The following is a 16177-nucleotide window of genomic DNA, read 5'->3' as shown; positions in this document are numbered from 1 at the left end:
CCACGTGTTTGGTTTTTGGTCGATTTTATCCCCTTTGATGAGGTGTTATTATCCTATATAGTTATATGGTCATGTATAGGGGTCCATTACCTTTCATAAGATATGGGTATATTTGTGCACTCCTTTAAAAATTTGGGAGGGGTACTTTGGCCCACCCCTTAAATTTTGGAAATTGCCCAATTTAAACATTTGGTATTATAGTACCGGATCCTAACATGTATTATGATAAATTTGGGTGGTCCACCTCGTTCCCTTCTAGGGGTACAAAATTGTCAAAATATAAACGTAAGCAATACGTTGTACCACGTGTTTGGTTTTTGGTCGATTTTATCCTCTTGGATGAGGTCCTATTACCTTATATGGTTATATGGTCATGTATAGGGGTCCATTACCTTTCATAAGATATGGGTATATTTGTGCACTCCTTTAAAAATTTGGGAGGGGTACTTTGGCCCACCCCTTAAATTTTGGAAATTGCCCAATTTAAACATTTGGTATTATAGTACCGGATCCTAACATGTATTATGATAAATTTGGGTGGTCCACCTCGTTTCCTTCTAGGGGTACAAAATTGTCAAAATATAAACGTAAGCAATACGTTGTACCACGTGTTTGGTCTTTTGGCCCAATTTATCCTCTTGGATGAGGTTCTATTACCTTATATGGTTATATGGTTATGTATAGGGGTCTATTCCCTATCATAAGACATAGGTACATTTGTGCACTCCTTTAAAAATTTGGGAGGGGTACTTTGGCCCACCCCTTAAATTTTAGAAATTGCTCATTTTATATATTTGGTATTATAGTACTGGACCCTAACATGTATTATGATAAATTTGGGTGGTCCACCTCGTTCCCTTTTAGGGGTACAAATTGCCAAAATATAAACGTAAGCAATACGTTGTACCACGTGTTTGGTTTGACCTAAGTTATCCCCTTGGATGAGGTTCTATTACCTTATATTGTTATATGGTTATGTATAGGGGTCTATTCCCTATCATAAGACATAGGTACATTTGTGCACTCCTTTAAAAATTTGGGAGGGGTACTTTGGCCCACCCCTTTAATTTTGGAAATTGCCCCTTTTACATGTTTGGTATTATAGTATAGAACCCTAATATATATTACTATAAATTTGGGTGGTTCACCACGTTTCCTTTGATGGGTACGAAATTGCCAAATTTTAGTACAACCACGTGTTTGGTTTTGGCTCAATTTATCCCCTTGGATGAGGTCCTATTACCTTATATGGTTATATGATCATGTATAGGGGTCCATTCCATATCCCCTTAAATTTTGGAAATTTTCCAATTTAAGCATTCGGTATCATAGTACATGACCTCAACATGTATCATGATAAATTTGGGTGGTCCATTTTGTTCCCTTTCATGGGTAAAAATTACTAAAATATAAACATAAGCAATATGTTGTACCATGCGTTTGGTTTTTGGCCCAATTTCTTCCCTTTGATGGGGTTCTATTACCTTATATGGTTATATGGTCATGTATATGGGTTCATTTCCTATCATAAGACATGGGTACATTGACGCACCCCTTGAAAAATTTGGGAGGGGTATCTTGACTCATCCACTCAGTTTTAGAAATTGTTTTAATATAAGCATTTGGTATCATAGTACAGGTCTTCAATATGTACCACTATAAATTTGGATGGTCCACATCGTTCCCTTTCATGGGTAAAGAACTACCAAAAATCAAATTTCGGAGGTTATTGACACCTATTTAGCACGTTATATGGTTTATTACCTCTATATGTTTATGTTCCCTTTTCAATTTGGGAATTATCAAATAACAAAATTCGGTAAACGTTTTCTAGGACCCATTGGTGTTCCTCTTATGGCCAAATATTCAAAATTTAAATGTTATTGACCGGCTTTATTATTGAATAAGTACAGGATTTATTACTTTTTTCATAAGACACAGGTGTATTTGTGTACCAATCTTAAATTTTGGGAGGGGGTACATTTCTTATTGTCATATCAATAATTGGTAATTGTTCTTTGGGTAAATCATTGTGATCACGTGATCAGTTATTGACCTATAATGGGATTAGGAGTCCAGGACATTGGTACATTGAAACTTTGTAGGATAATTTGAGAATGCGTCATTGGTATTGATTATTACAGCCAAATATAAACGTAAGCAAGACGTTGTACCACGTGATTGACCTTGATGAGGTAGTGTACAGGGATACATAGCTAACCTTATTGAAACTTATGACTCATAGTCTTAAGGGAATACATGCTACAACACTGGCAAAGTTATTGTTGATGCAATTTGATTGGCTGATCACTATCTTTCGTGCAATCTGATTGGTTGATCACTATCTTTCGTGCAATCTGATTGGTTGATGAGTTTTAAATCTTTGCTGTATTCAGTTTTTAAGTTTTGTTTAACATTTAAAAATCTTGTTTTCGTTCAACATTTTGCACTCAATGATAAATATGATCAAAACCGTTTATTTGTTAATCGAATAGTTAAAAACCGGATAAAGTTTGACGGTTAACCGTGAAACGTAAAAATTTTTTAGTTTGAAATTTTTTTTGCTTGAAACATTTTGTTTGAAAATTCTTGCTTTCAAATTTTTTGTTTGAATTTTTTTGTTTGAGAATTTTGTTTGAAAATTTTTTTGACGACTTTTGTTTCAAAATTTTTTGTTTAAAATTTTTTTGTTTGAAATTTTTTTCGTTTTAAAATTTTGTTTAAAATTTTTGTTTGAAATTTTTTTGTTTCCAAATTTTTTGTTTGAAAAAATTTTTGTTTGAAATTTTTTTTGTTTTGAAATTTTTCGTTTCCAAATTTTTTTGTTTAAATTTTTTTAAGTTTGTGCACTCATTAGTGAAGAACCGAAACTGCTTAAAAGAAAATTTTGTTTGAATGTTTTTTCGTTTCAAAATTTTGTTTCAAAGATTTTTGTTTGAAATTTTTTGTTTCAAAGTTTGGTTTGACATTTTTAAAGTTTGTGCACTCATTAGTAAAGAACCGGAACTGTTTAGAACAAAAACCTCTGGCAACATTATGGGGCAATAGTACACGTCAGAACATGGTGCAATAGTACACGTCAGAGCATGGTGCAATAGTACACGTCAAAACATGTGGTTTGTTCTTGAAATAAAAAAACACAATTCATTGAAATGGATCATTTTATTACACTCCACATACATCCATACCAGATAGTGGTTCTGGATATTGTCGATACAATGTATTTTGAACTTCTTGCACTAGTTTGTCTTTACGGTATAATTTTAATTCCAGTTGAAGTTTTTTAAGGTCTAATGCAATATCAATTGGTGGAAACTCAATGTCCATTTGATCACAAATAAACTGTTTATCAATACAGGTATGCACCCACGAACGATGTTGACAACCATCACAATATCTAGATACATGTTGTACAATATGCATAACACGTTTTTCAAAATAGTACTTTTTCAGGAATATACTTGTTTTGTTGCACACTTCCACTGCATGTTTCACACACTGAAATACGTTGATAAATTTGTTCCATTCTGTTTCCGTTAGATACACCATGTTGCGAGGGACATGGAATGTACTCTTCTTACGTAACAGCACCATCTTTTCTTCGAGGACTGTACGTAGCACCACTTCATGATTTGAGCCTAATGATTTGACTAGCTCATCATGAAAATAATCGTTCATTTGGTCGATTCGTGCCATTCTTCGCAGGTCAGTTGTACACCAAATTGTTCTGCTTTGCCCAATCGAATCACTGGTTCAAATGTTCTAGCACTGATACCAATCATCACATGTTTTGTTTGAAATATATTTATTGGATAATAGCTTGCGAAGATGAACTCTTTATCGTTAGAAGTACACATCTTTCCTGCTGAAACGCACTTGCTCAAATGATTTCATGGGCTGACACTGTATTGGTTGATTTATAGAACTACGGCTGACGTCATGTGCTGACGCTTGAATACATGGTTTCATCACAGTTGCTGACGTCATGCTGACCAACCACATTCATACAACTATGTCTGATGTGCTGATGTTTGAATTCATGATTTTGCTGACGAATCTGGCTGTGTACTAAATTCAAATTGATGACTTCGACCCAAGAGTCTTTTATAGCATAAAGATACAGATCCAGTATTTAAGAAACGCAGCAGTTCTTCTTGTTTTGATGCTTCCATGGGTAAATATCTTGCTGGTAAAATTATATTCTTATCATTTTCAAGCTTCACTACGATTCTTAATCCAAACTTTGTAGGGATCATTTGGCTAGCTAAGATTCTATAAGGTACATTCTGTTGTAAATCAGTAATCTTGGTAAATGATTTCATCACATCACGTGTGTTTAGAAACTGCAGACAAGTAGCCATGATGACGTTATCATGAATACTAACGCGAACGATACTTATATATGATGCAAAACAGATGACGTTGCGTTATCATGTTCTGACGTGTACTATTGCACCATGTTCTGACGTGTACTATTGCCCCATAATGTTGCCAGAGGTTTTTGTTCTAAACAGTTCCGGTTCTTTACTAATGAGTGCACAAACTTTAAAAATGTCAAACCAAACTTTGAAACAAAAAATTTCAAACAAAAATCTTTGAAACAAAATTTTGAAACGAAAAAACATTCAAACAAAATTTTCTTTTAAGCAGTTTCGGTTCTTCACTAATGAGTGCACAAACTTAAAAAAATTTAAACAAAAAAAATTTGGAAACGAAAAATTTCAAAACAAAAAAAATTTCAAACAAAAATTTTTTCAAACAAAAAATTTGGAAACGAAAAAATTTCAAACAAAAATTTTAAACAAAATTTTAAAACGAAAAAAATTTCAAACAAAAAAATTTTAAACAAAAAATTTTGAAACAAAAGTCGTCAAAAAAATTTTCAAACAAAATTCTCAAACAAAAAAATTCAAACAAAAAATTTGAAAGCAAGAATTTTCAAACAAAATGTTTCAAGCAAAAAAAATTTCAAACTAAAAAATTTTTACGTTTCACGGTTAACCGTCAAACTTTATCCGGTTTTTAACTATTCGATTAACAAATAAACGGTTTTGATCATATTTATCATTGAGTGCAAAATGTTGAACGAAAACAAGATTTTTAAATGTTAAACAAAACTTAAAAACTGAATACAGCAAAGATTTAAAACTCATCAACCAATCAGATTGCACGAAAGATAGTGATCAACCAATCAGATTGCACGAAAGATAGTGATCAGCCAATCAAATTGCATCAACAATAACTTTGCCAGTGTTGTAGCATGTATTCCCTTAAGACTATGAGTCATAAGTTTCAATAAGGTTAGCTATGTATCCCTGTACACTACCTCATCAAGGTCAATCACGTGGTACAACGTCTTGCTTACGTTTATATTTGGCTGTAATAATCAATACCAATGACGCATTCTCAAATTATCCTACAAAGTTTCAATGTACCAATGTCCTGGACTCCTAATCCCATTATAGGTCAATAACTGATCACGTGATCACAATGATTTACCCAAAGAACAATTACCAATTATTGATATGACAATAAGAAATGTACCCCCTCCCAAAATTTAAGATTGGTACACAAATACACCTGTGTCTTATGAAAAAAGTAATAAATCCTGTACTTATTCAATAATAAAGCCGGTCAATAACATTTAAATTTTGAATATTTGGCCATAAGAGGAACACCAATGGGTCCTAGAAAACGTTTACCGAATTTTGTTATTTGATAATTCCCAAATTGAAAAGGGAACATAAACATATAGAGGTAATAAACCATATAACGTGCTAAATAGGTGTCAATAACCTCCGAAATTTGATTTTTGGTAGTTCTTTACCCATGAAAGGGAACGATGTGGACCATCCAAATTTATAGTGGTACATATTGAAGACCTGTACTATGATACCAAATGCTTATATTAAAACAATTTCTAAAACTGAGTGGATGAGTCAAGATACCCCTCCCAAATTTTTCAAGGGGTGCGTCAATGTACCCATGTCTTATGATAGGAAATGAACCCATATACATGACCATATAACCATATAAGGTAATAGAACCCCATCAAAGGGAAGAAATTGGGCCAAAAACCAAACGCATGGTACAACATATTGCTTATGTTTATATTTTAGTAATTTTTACCCATGAAAGGGAACAAAATGGACCACCCAAATTTATCATGATACATGTTGAGGTCATGTACTATGATACCGAATGCTTAAATTGGAAAATTTCCAAAATTTAAGGGGATATGGAATGGACCCCTATACATGATCATATAACCATATAAGGTAATAGGACCTCATCCAAGGGGATAAATTGAGCCAAAACCAAACACGTGGTTGTACTAAAATTTGGCAATTTCGTACCCATCAAAGGAAACGTGGTGAACCACCCAAATTTATAGTAATATATATTAGGGTTCTATACTATAATACCAAACATGTAAAAGGGGCAATTTCCAAAATTAAAGGGGTGGGCCAAAGTACCCCTCCCAAATTTTTAAAGGAGTGCACAAATGTACCTATGTCTTATGATAGGGAATAGACCCCTATACATAACCATATAACAATATAAGGTAATAGAACCTCATCCAAGGGGATAACTTAGGTCAAACCAAACACGTGGTACAACGTATTGCTTACGTTTATATTTTGGCAATTTGTACCCCTAAAAGGGAACGAGGTGGACCACCCAAATTTATCATAATACATGTTAGGGTCCAGTACTATAATACCAAATATATAAAATGAGCAATTTCTAAAATTTAAGGGGTGGGCCAAAGTACCCCTCCCAAATTTTTAAAGGAGTGCACAAATGTACCTATGTCTTATGATAGCGAATAGACCCCTATACATAACCATATAACCATATAAGGTAATAGAACCTCATCCAAGAGGATAAATTGGGCCAAAAGACCAAACACGTGGTACAACGTATTGCTTACGTTTATATTTTGACAATTTTGTACCCCTAGAAGGAAACGAGGTGGACCACCCAAATTTATCATAATACATGTTAGGATCCGGTACTATAATACCAAATGTTTAAATTGGGCAATTTCCAAAATTTAAGGGGTGGGCCAAAGTACCCCTCCCAAATTTTTAAAGGAGTGCACAAGTATACCCATATCTTATGAAAGGTAATGGACCCCTATACATGACCATATAACCATATAAGGTAATAGGACCTCATCCAAGAGGATAAAATCGACCAAAAACCAAACACGTGGTACAACGTATTGCTTACGTTTATATTTTGACAATTTTGTACCCCTAGAAGGGAACGAGGTGGACCACCCAAATTTATCATAATACATGTTAGGATCCGGTACTATAATACCAAATGTTTAAATTGGGCAATTTCCAAAATTTAAGGGGTGGGCCAAAGTACCCCTCCCAAATTTTTAAAGGAGTGCACAAATATACCCATATCTTATGAAAGGTAATGGACCCCTATACATGACCATATAACTATATAGGATAATAACACCTCATCAAAGGGGATAAAATCGACCAAAAACCAAACACGTGGTATAACGTATTGCTTACGTTTATATTTTGGCAATTTTGTACCCCTAAAAGGGAATGAGGTGAACCGCCCAAATTTAACCTAATACATATTAGGGTCCTATACTATAATACCCAATGTTGAAATTGGGCAATTTCCAAAATTTAAGGGGTGGGCCAAGGTACCCCTCCCAAATTTTTCAAGGGATGCATTAATATACCCATGTCTTATGATAGGTAATGGACCCCTGTATACGTCCATATAACTATATAATGTAATAACACCTCATCAAAGGGGATAAATTAGGTCAAAAAACCCCGAAATTTGAATTTTTGGCAATTTTTTACCCATGAAAGGGAACGACATAGACACCCAATACTAATAGAGGTACATACTGTGGTCCTAGGCTACCATACCAAATTTTTAGATTTGGCAATTTCCAAAATTTAAGGGGGGTGGTCCTACGTACCCCTGCCAAAATTTAGGGGGTGGGCCAAGGTACCCCTGCCAAAATTTAGAGGGGGCGGTCCTAGGTACCCCTAGGTCATTGATCCCGGGCCAGGTCATTAACCTTTCACCCCGGTCATAAAAGAGAGTGAGGATGAGTCATTCGCGCCAACGTCGGGGACTACTACTGGGGGGCTAACTACACGCTAGCCCCCCTCACGTCAGATTCGAAATTTTTTGATGTCAATCGTTTGATCATCGTTTGATCAGGTTTGATCAACAATTTTCAACGTTTGATCAATTTTAGTAACAGAGATATAAGGGTTCCAAAATGGGGGGCCAGCCCCCCCTTCACCTCCGATTCGACTTTTTCTTATGTCAATCGTTTGATCATCGTTTGATCAGGTATGATCAACAATTTTTAACGTTTGATCAGCTTTACTAACAGAAATATAAGCGATATTTAGTAGGGGGGGCTAACTACACGCTAGCCCCCCCTCACGTCAGATTCGAAATTTTTTGATGTCAATCGTTTGATCATCGTTTGATCAGGTTTGCTCAACAATTTTCAACGTTTGATCAACTTTAATAACAGATAGAAGGGTTCCAAAATGGGGGGCCAGCCCCCCCTTCACCACCGATTCGACTTTCTCTTATGTCAATCGTTTGATCATCGTTTGATCAGGTACGATCAACAATTTTTAACGTTTGATCAGCTTTACTAACAGAAATATAAGCAATATTTAGTAGGGGGGGCTAACTACACGCTAGCCCCCCCTCACGTTAGATTCGAAATTTTTTGATGTCAATCGTTTGATCATCGTTTGATCAGGTTTGATCAACAATTTTCAACGTTTGATCAACTTTAATAACAGAGATATAAGGGTTCCAAAATGGGGGGCCAGCCCCCCCTTCACCTCCGATTCGACTTTTTCTTATGTCAATCGTTTGATCATCGTTTGATCAGGTATGATCAACAATTTTTAACGTTTGATCAGCTTTACTAACAGAAATATAAGCGATATTTAGTAGGGGGGGCTAACTACACGCTAGCCCCCCCTCACGTCAGATTCGAAATTTTTTGATGTCAATCGTTTGATCATCGTTTGATCAGGTTTGCTCAACAATTTTCAACGTTTGATCAACTTTAATAACAGAGATATAAGGGTTCCAAAATGGGGGCCAGCCCCCCCTTCACATCCGATCCGACTTTTTCATGTCAATCGTTTGATCATCGTTTGATCAGGTATGATCAACAATTTTTAACGTTTGATCAGCTTTACTAACAGAAATATAAGCAATATTTATTAGGGGGAAATCGGCAAATCACGTATTAAACATGTTCATAATTTTGTACACATTTTGTACATCTTTTAAAAACATTTGTACACCCATGTGTTTCCAGAAATTTGCGTTCAAAATTCCGCACTTTAACTTGACGTTCGAGTGCGGAATCACCAGATTCGAGATTTAGGTAGCTAAAAATAATATGCGAATTTCGTACAATTTTGTACACCTTTAAAATAATTTTGTACACTTCTGTGTTTCGAGAAAATTACCGTCAGGGTTTCTAACTCAACGATCACGTTGGAGTACGGAGTGTTCATATGAAAGACTTAAGTAGACAAAAATAATCTACGAATTTTGTATACTTTTGTACACCTTTTAAAAAAATTGTATACCCCTGTATTTCGAAGAAAATGTCCTTAAAGTTGTGGTTTCTGTGATAGTGTTCCAGATTCAATTACAATGTTAAAGCATTCATCGACTCACGCGGAATTATTGCATTCTACAAGTGTAAATTTGTATTTATTATTATTATTTTAATGAAGATAAAAAAAAACCGGTTCTACTGTAGATGTTTATATTTCTGACACACTGCTGATCTTTGTTTCATCCACCTGGGTCAAAGTGACTAGCATAAAAAAGGGTGTGAGGAACCCCCTGCTTGGGTGCCATGATAGTGAGAACGGCTTGCATTGTTTTTTATCTCTTCCAGGGGTGTAGCCACGGGGGGCTCCCAACGGGGCCAGCCCCCCAAATGACTTCCTTCCCCCCCAAACGACAGCTTTAATGCTTATATATAAATAATAATTTTCTGTTTCTCTTCATCAGATTTCCTTCAAACTTGGCACTTATATATAAGACCGAAAATAAATCGACACGTATTTTTTGTTTCTTTCGGGAAATAGGTTGAAGGGGGCAAAGGGCCCCATTTCAAAAAAGGGTTCCCCTGATTAAAAGGACCACTTTAAAGAAACTAAACTCTGCCCATGCAAAGATGACTTCAAAGTAGGGAATACCGGTATTGTCGTTTTTGCGAGAAAAGGGTTATAGGGCCAATGCCCAATTCGAAATGACAAAGGACCCCGCACAATCCTTACGAAAATCGGATTTTCGTGGAACTGCTTGAAACCGTGATATGTTGTAGATATGATATTTCTGAGAAAAAGTCTCAATGGACACAACCACAAATCACTGACCCTTTGGCCACTACAGGGCCAGTTTTTTTAAAACAGCTTATGATAACGACATTCTGGATTTCGGTAAAAATGACTAAAACCGTGATATGCTGTAGATATTGTGATCCTGAGAATAAGTCTTAACGAATATAACCACAAATCACTGATCGTTTGACCACTGCAGGGCCATGTTTTTAAAAGCAGCCGAATATCCTGATATTGTGGATTTCGACCAAAATGACTGAAACACTATTTTCGGCTCGGCTGCTTTCAAAAAAGTGTCCTCGTAGTGGTCAAACGGTCAGTGATTAGTGGTTGTGTCCATTAAAACCTTTTCTCAGGATCACAATATCTATAACATAACACAGTTTTAGTCATTTTCACCGAAATCCACAATATCAATATTTTCGGTTGCTTTCAAAACAGTGGTCTCGTAGGAGCCAACTGGTCAGTGAGTGGTAGTTGTGCCCGTGAAGACTTTTCCTCAGGGTCATAATATCTACAACATATCACGGTTACAAGCAATTCCACCTAAATTCAGAATACCGTTACCTTCTTTTTCCAAAAAGGCGACCCTGTAGCAACCAGTCAGTTATTGGTGGTTGTGCTTCTTGGCTTGTTGAGACTTTTTCTCAGGATCACAACATCTAGAACATATCACAGTTTCAGTCATTTTCATCGAAATCCACAATATCACTATCTTCGGCTGCTTTCAAAAAAGTGACCCTGAGTGGCCAAACGATCAATGATTGGTGGTTATGCCCATTAAGATTTTTCTCAGGATCACAATATCCACAACACATCACGGCTTTAGTCACTTTACCAAAATTCAGAATGTGGTTATATTCGGCTGTTTTCAAAAAAGTGGCCCTGTAGTGGCCAAACAGTCAGTGATTTGTGGTTGTGCCTATTGAGACGTTTTCTTAGGAATATAACATCTAGAACATATCACGGTTTCAAGCAATTCCACGGAAATCTAAATTCCTAAGGGTTGTGTCCTTTATCATTTCGAAGGGGGCCATTGCCCTCTATAACTCTATTCTCGCAAAAACGACAAAACACGTATTTCCTATTTTTAAGTCATCTTTCCATAGGCAGAGTTTCCTTCCTTTAATGTGGCCCTTTTAACCAAGGAGGCCCTTTTTGAAAAGGGGCCCTTTGGCCTCCTTAACTTATTTCCTTAAAGACACAAAAAAAGTGTCTATTTATTTTCGGTCTAGTATGTGCCAAGTTTGAAGAAAATCCGATGGCGAGAAAACCTTGTGAAGCTATCTCCTTTACACTCTCACTTTTTGGACTTGACGAGTTTTTGCCCCGAAGTCTTCAATTTACTGCGATTCATATTTGACAGTTTGAAGTCAAATGTTTTAACAAGGTACTTCAAATACTACCATTAAACAACGGTACTAAACTAATTAGTAACGATATTATATATTTTTATATGTAACTAATGTTTTTTAATTTTTTTTATCAGATGGAAAATTTAGTGGAAAATAACGTTTTTTTTCAGTTTTTCAGTTCGGATTTCATTCGCTCTTTTTAATGCTACTTGATGTGTAACAGGATATATAGCTGTTAATAAAATAATTATGTTTTTTAGTGACGAATAATAAATAAATATTTTTGTCAGGAAATCTTAAAGAAATTAAGTGCAATTCCAAAGATCAGTCTTAAGTATAAAGGTAGCCAAGAATGTTCTGTCCCTTTTTGTGGAGGTATGTGATCCATTGGCCCTCACACCGTGAGTTGAATGCGAATGGAGATAAGGCGAAGGTCAGTTGTTGGTGTGGGTATATCCAACATACTACCTGGTTGTGACCGTTCAGTTATTCCGTGAACTTGTGTAAGGACAGAGGGAATATGGGACCTCCACAGAATCATAAGGGCGTGTATGCTGTACGAGTTCAAACTGGGGTCAAATGACGCTGCAGTGAAGTAGAAGATATGCCAGGTCTTTTGTGAGGGTGTCGTGACTACGCGGATAGTGCAGTGGTAGTTTAACAAGTTTAAGGACGGTGACGAAACACTCGAAGACGCATCACATGCTGGAAGACCAACACATGTACAAAATGAAGATCTCCAAACAGCAATTTAGGCTAACAGTGCCAGACGTGTGAGGAACTGGGACTACAATTCTATATAATTGAAGAAATCATTGGCAGCACCTCCATCAACTGTGGAAACACTACAAGTTGGGTCGATGGATCCCACATGATTAAACTCCGGGCCAGAAGGCAACGCGAACAGACACCTGTGTTTCTTTGTCGTCTCGTCTGAGGAAGGAGCCATTTCTGAACAGGGGTTGACATGTGATGATAAGTGGGACCTGTACGAAGCTCCACGGTGCCGCCATCATTAGTTAGCATCCATGAACAAGTTTCAATACAGTCGAAAGAAGCACTGCACCAGAAGAAAGTTCTCGTGTGTGTTGGGTGGAGTGCTCGCTGCATCGTGCATCTTAAACTGCTACCAGTTGGTCAGAGCATCAATGCAACTGTGTACTGTCAGCAGTTGAGCCGTGTCCAAGGAAAACTCAAAGATGTGGAGCCAGCAGTTCTGAATCACAAGGGGGCCCTCCTGTTACAGGATAACGCTAAGCCCCACGTGGCAAGGATGACCCGGGACACCATTCTACGCTTTGAATGGGAAACACTATTGCATCGGCTATACTCCCCGGACATTGCACCGTATGATTATCACCTGTTGCATCCCTTGGACAGTCACCTTAGAGGATGCCAGTTCAAATCCCTAGTAGAGATACAAAATTCACTTGATATCTTCTTAGCTTCACGCTCCACGAAGTTCTACCGCGATGGAATCCATGGTCTCCCAGAACGTTGGCAGAAGATCGTCGATGCTAATGGGGACTACCTTTAATCTTCCAGGTAGTCTTAGCCAGAGGTAATACATCGATGTTCGAAGGTGTTGGGGGAAAAAGCGATATAACTTTCTTGGTAACCTTTATAGATAGGTTGTGTGTCCAAGGGCTTAAATTCAAATAGTTATACACAAAGGTATAATGTTTGGTCCGGTTCAGTAGTTCGTGATGAAACATAATAAAAACTACCTGGAACATAATTTATGGAGAAAAAGCAATAATAATAATAATAATAATAATAATAATAATAATAATAATAATAATAATAATAATAATAATAATAAGCTAAATACCTGTGTTTTTACTTTTCCGGAAGGAAACAAAAATTTTCCGATTTTTCAGGTCTCAAAAAACACTAACTTCAACACATGTGTTTTTTGTTGTTGTTGTTTGTTTGTTTTATACATTGTAGCTGGCCCCTCTTCAAAAACGAAGGGCCCCTCCAACTTAAACCTGCTGGCTACACCCCTGATCTCTTCAAAAAAGTTACCTTACTTTTGCCTTCGAAAAATGTTAATCATATATACAGGTATTTTAAAAATAGCTTACACGGGAACCTGCGGCTGCTTTGTACGTCATGGCGGTCACTGTTGTCCTTATCAAAGAAAATGCCGTCGGACGAACACCGTTACAAATAAATAACAATTAAATATATTTTAGTTCTTCCCAAGTAAGCTAAACAATGTCCTAGGTAGAGGAGAAAGTAAAATTGATAGCGGTGGCGGCTCGTAAGTGAAAGATATGATGGTTTGCACTTGCCACACTTAACATAGTGTATAAATTATAATACATTATATACCTATATATACTGGTAGAAGTACTCGGCTTAGCACGAGAAGAATAATGTTTATGTAAAATCTTTAAAAGTACAAAATGCACAAAAATATATACCTCTGAATAACGCCTTCGGCATTGGTTTTGTATTACAGTAGTGCAATCTGATATAAATTACATACATCAATATGAAAGTTAAGTTTTGAAATAAAATAGCAAAGATAATAACATGTATTTTTGTTAACATATAATTTCCAATGTTTGTAGAAACTTGCAAACATAATTATTAACAGATACTAAGAAAGGTGTAAGTTTCATCAAGGTGAGGGCACCGAAGGGGGGGGGGGGGAGCAAGCGACGCCGAAATATTTGTCGCCTAAGGTCTCGAAATGTCTACGTCCTTGGACACACAAGTATCTAAACGTTTAAAGTTTGTTAGCAGTCCACACAAGGAAATTATACAGAAATAAGTAAGAAGTAAGCAAGAGTAGATGTACAGTCAGAAACAATATTAAGTATAGGTTGGACCTATTGTTTCTTATACCTCTACCTTTACTTATTATTGTTTCCGACTGTACACGAAAGATCACAATACGGTACTTACCGTAAATTGATGCATGAAGATGATTCAGCTGTTATTTGATGTTGCTGATTCAGGAGTTTCTTCACTACTCCATGGTCCAAGAGAGTTAAAAAAAAAAAAAAAAACTTTTCATGTTAGTTTTACATACCTATCTTGACTCCCTTTGTCTCATTATTGTGAAACAACGAACAACGCGCTATTTGAATCACTTGAAACGAAAAGAAGAGAATTTATACTCTCCAACTTTCTGCACTCATTTTCCTTCAGGGAAGAGATTTTTATTGGTCCATCATCTTAGCATACAGAATTACGATTTACTTTAATTTTCTGCATAGGTAGATACATTGGCAAAACTCCGGGGGGATGAGTCCCCTCCAATCTTAGAACTGAGGCGGACTGTTCCCCCAATAATTCGATTTGAAATGTGTTTTGGGGAAAATATGATTATTTGTGTCCGATTACCACAAAGAAAAGTGAGAAGAAATTTAAGTCCTCTCAGAATAGCCTCAAATCTGTCCCTGCAGGTCTCCCAATGTTGAAGACAATTAGCGATGCGCACGAGACGAGTCGAGACAGGAATTTCCTGACAAAATTCGAGTAAAGACACGGCTCTTCCAATAGAAAAATATACGTTTTTCGAGTCGAGACATCACTTTGACAGAACATTTTCGAGACGAGACAGCCACAAATCTTGTCTCGTACGCATCCCTAAAGACAATTCTAGTTTTCTGATACTCCACAGCATTGTTTTTCAACTTCATAAACATTTTAAACATCTTAAAAAAATTGCTAACGGTCTTATCCGTCACTCCCCCCCCCCCTATGTTGAATACAGATTTGCGTCGCTAGGTAAATAACCGAATGTTTCCCCTGGTAGGTGGCAATTTATCATTGTTTCTTTCTCAAACTTATCTCACTTTTATAGCTCTGTTAGTAAAGTTGATCAAACATTAAAAATTGTTGATCATACCTGATCAAACGATGATCAAACGATTGACATAAGAAAAAGTCGAATCGGAGGTGAAGGGGGGCTGGCCCCCATTTTGGAACCCTTATATCTCTGTTACTAAAGTTGATCAAACGTTGAAAATTGTTGATCAAACCTGATCAAACGATGATCAAACGATTGACATCAAAAAATTTCGAATCCGACGTGAGGGGGGGCTAGCGTGTAGTTAGCCCCCCTACTAAATATCGCTTATATTTCTGTTAGTAAAGCTGATCAAACGTTAAAAATTGTTGATCATACCTGATCAAACGATGATCAAACGATTGACATAAGAAAAAGTCGAATCGGAGGTGAAGGGGGGCTGGCCCCCCATTTTGGAACCCTTATATCTTTGTTACTAAAGTTGATCAAACGTTGAAAATTGTTGATCAAACCTGATCAAACGATGATCAAACGTTTGACATCAAAAAATTTCGAATCTGACGTGAGGGGGGGCTAGCGTGTAGTTAGCCCCCCCTACTCAATATTGCATATATTTCTGTTAGTAAAGCTGATCAAACGTTAAAAATTGTTGATCTTACCTGATC

Source organism: Thermobia domestica, chromosome 4 (assembly GCF_964235325.1).
Source record: "Thermobia domestica chromosome 4, izTheDome1.hap1.1, whole genome shotgun sequence".
Lineage (NCBI taxonomy): Eukaryota > Metazoa > Arthropoda > Insecta > Zygentoma > Lepismatidae > Thermobia > Thermobia domestica.
This window is presented reverse-complemented; position numbering follows the sequence as displayed.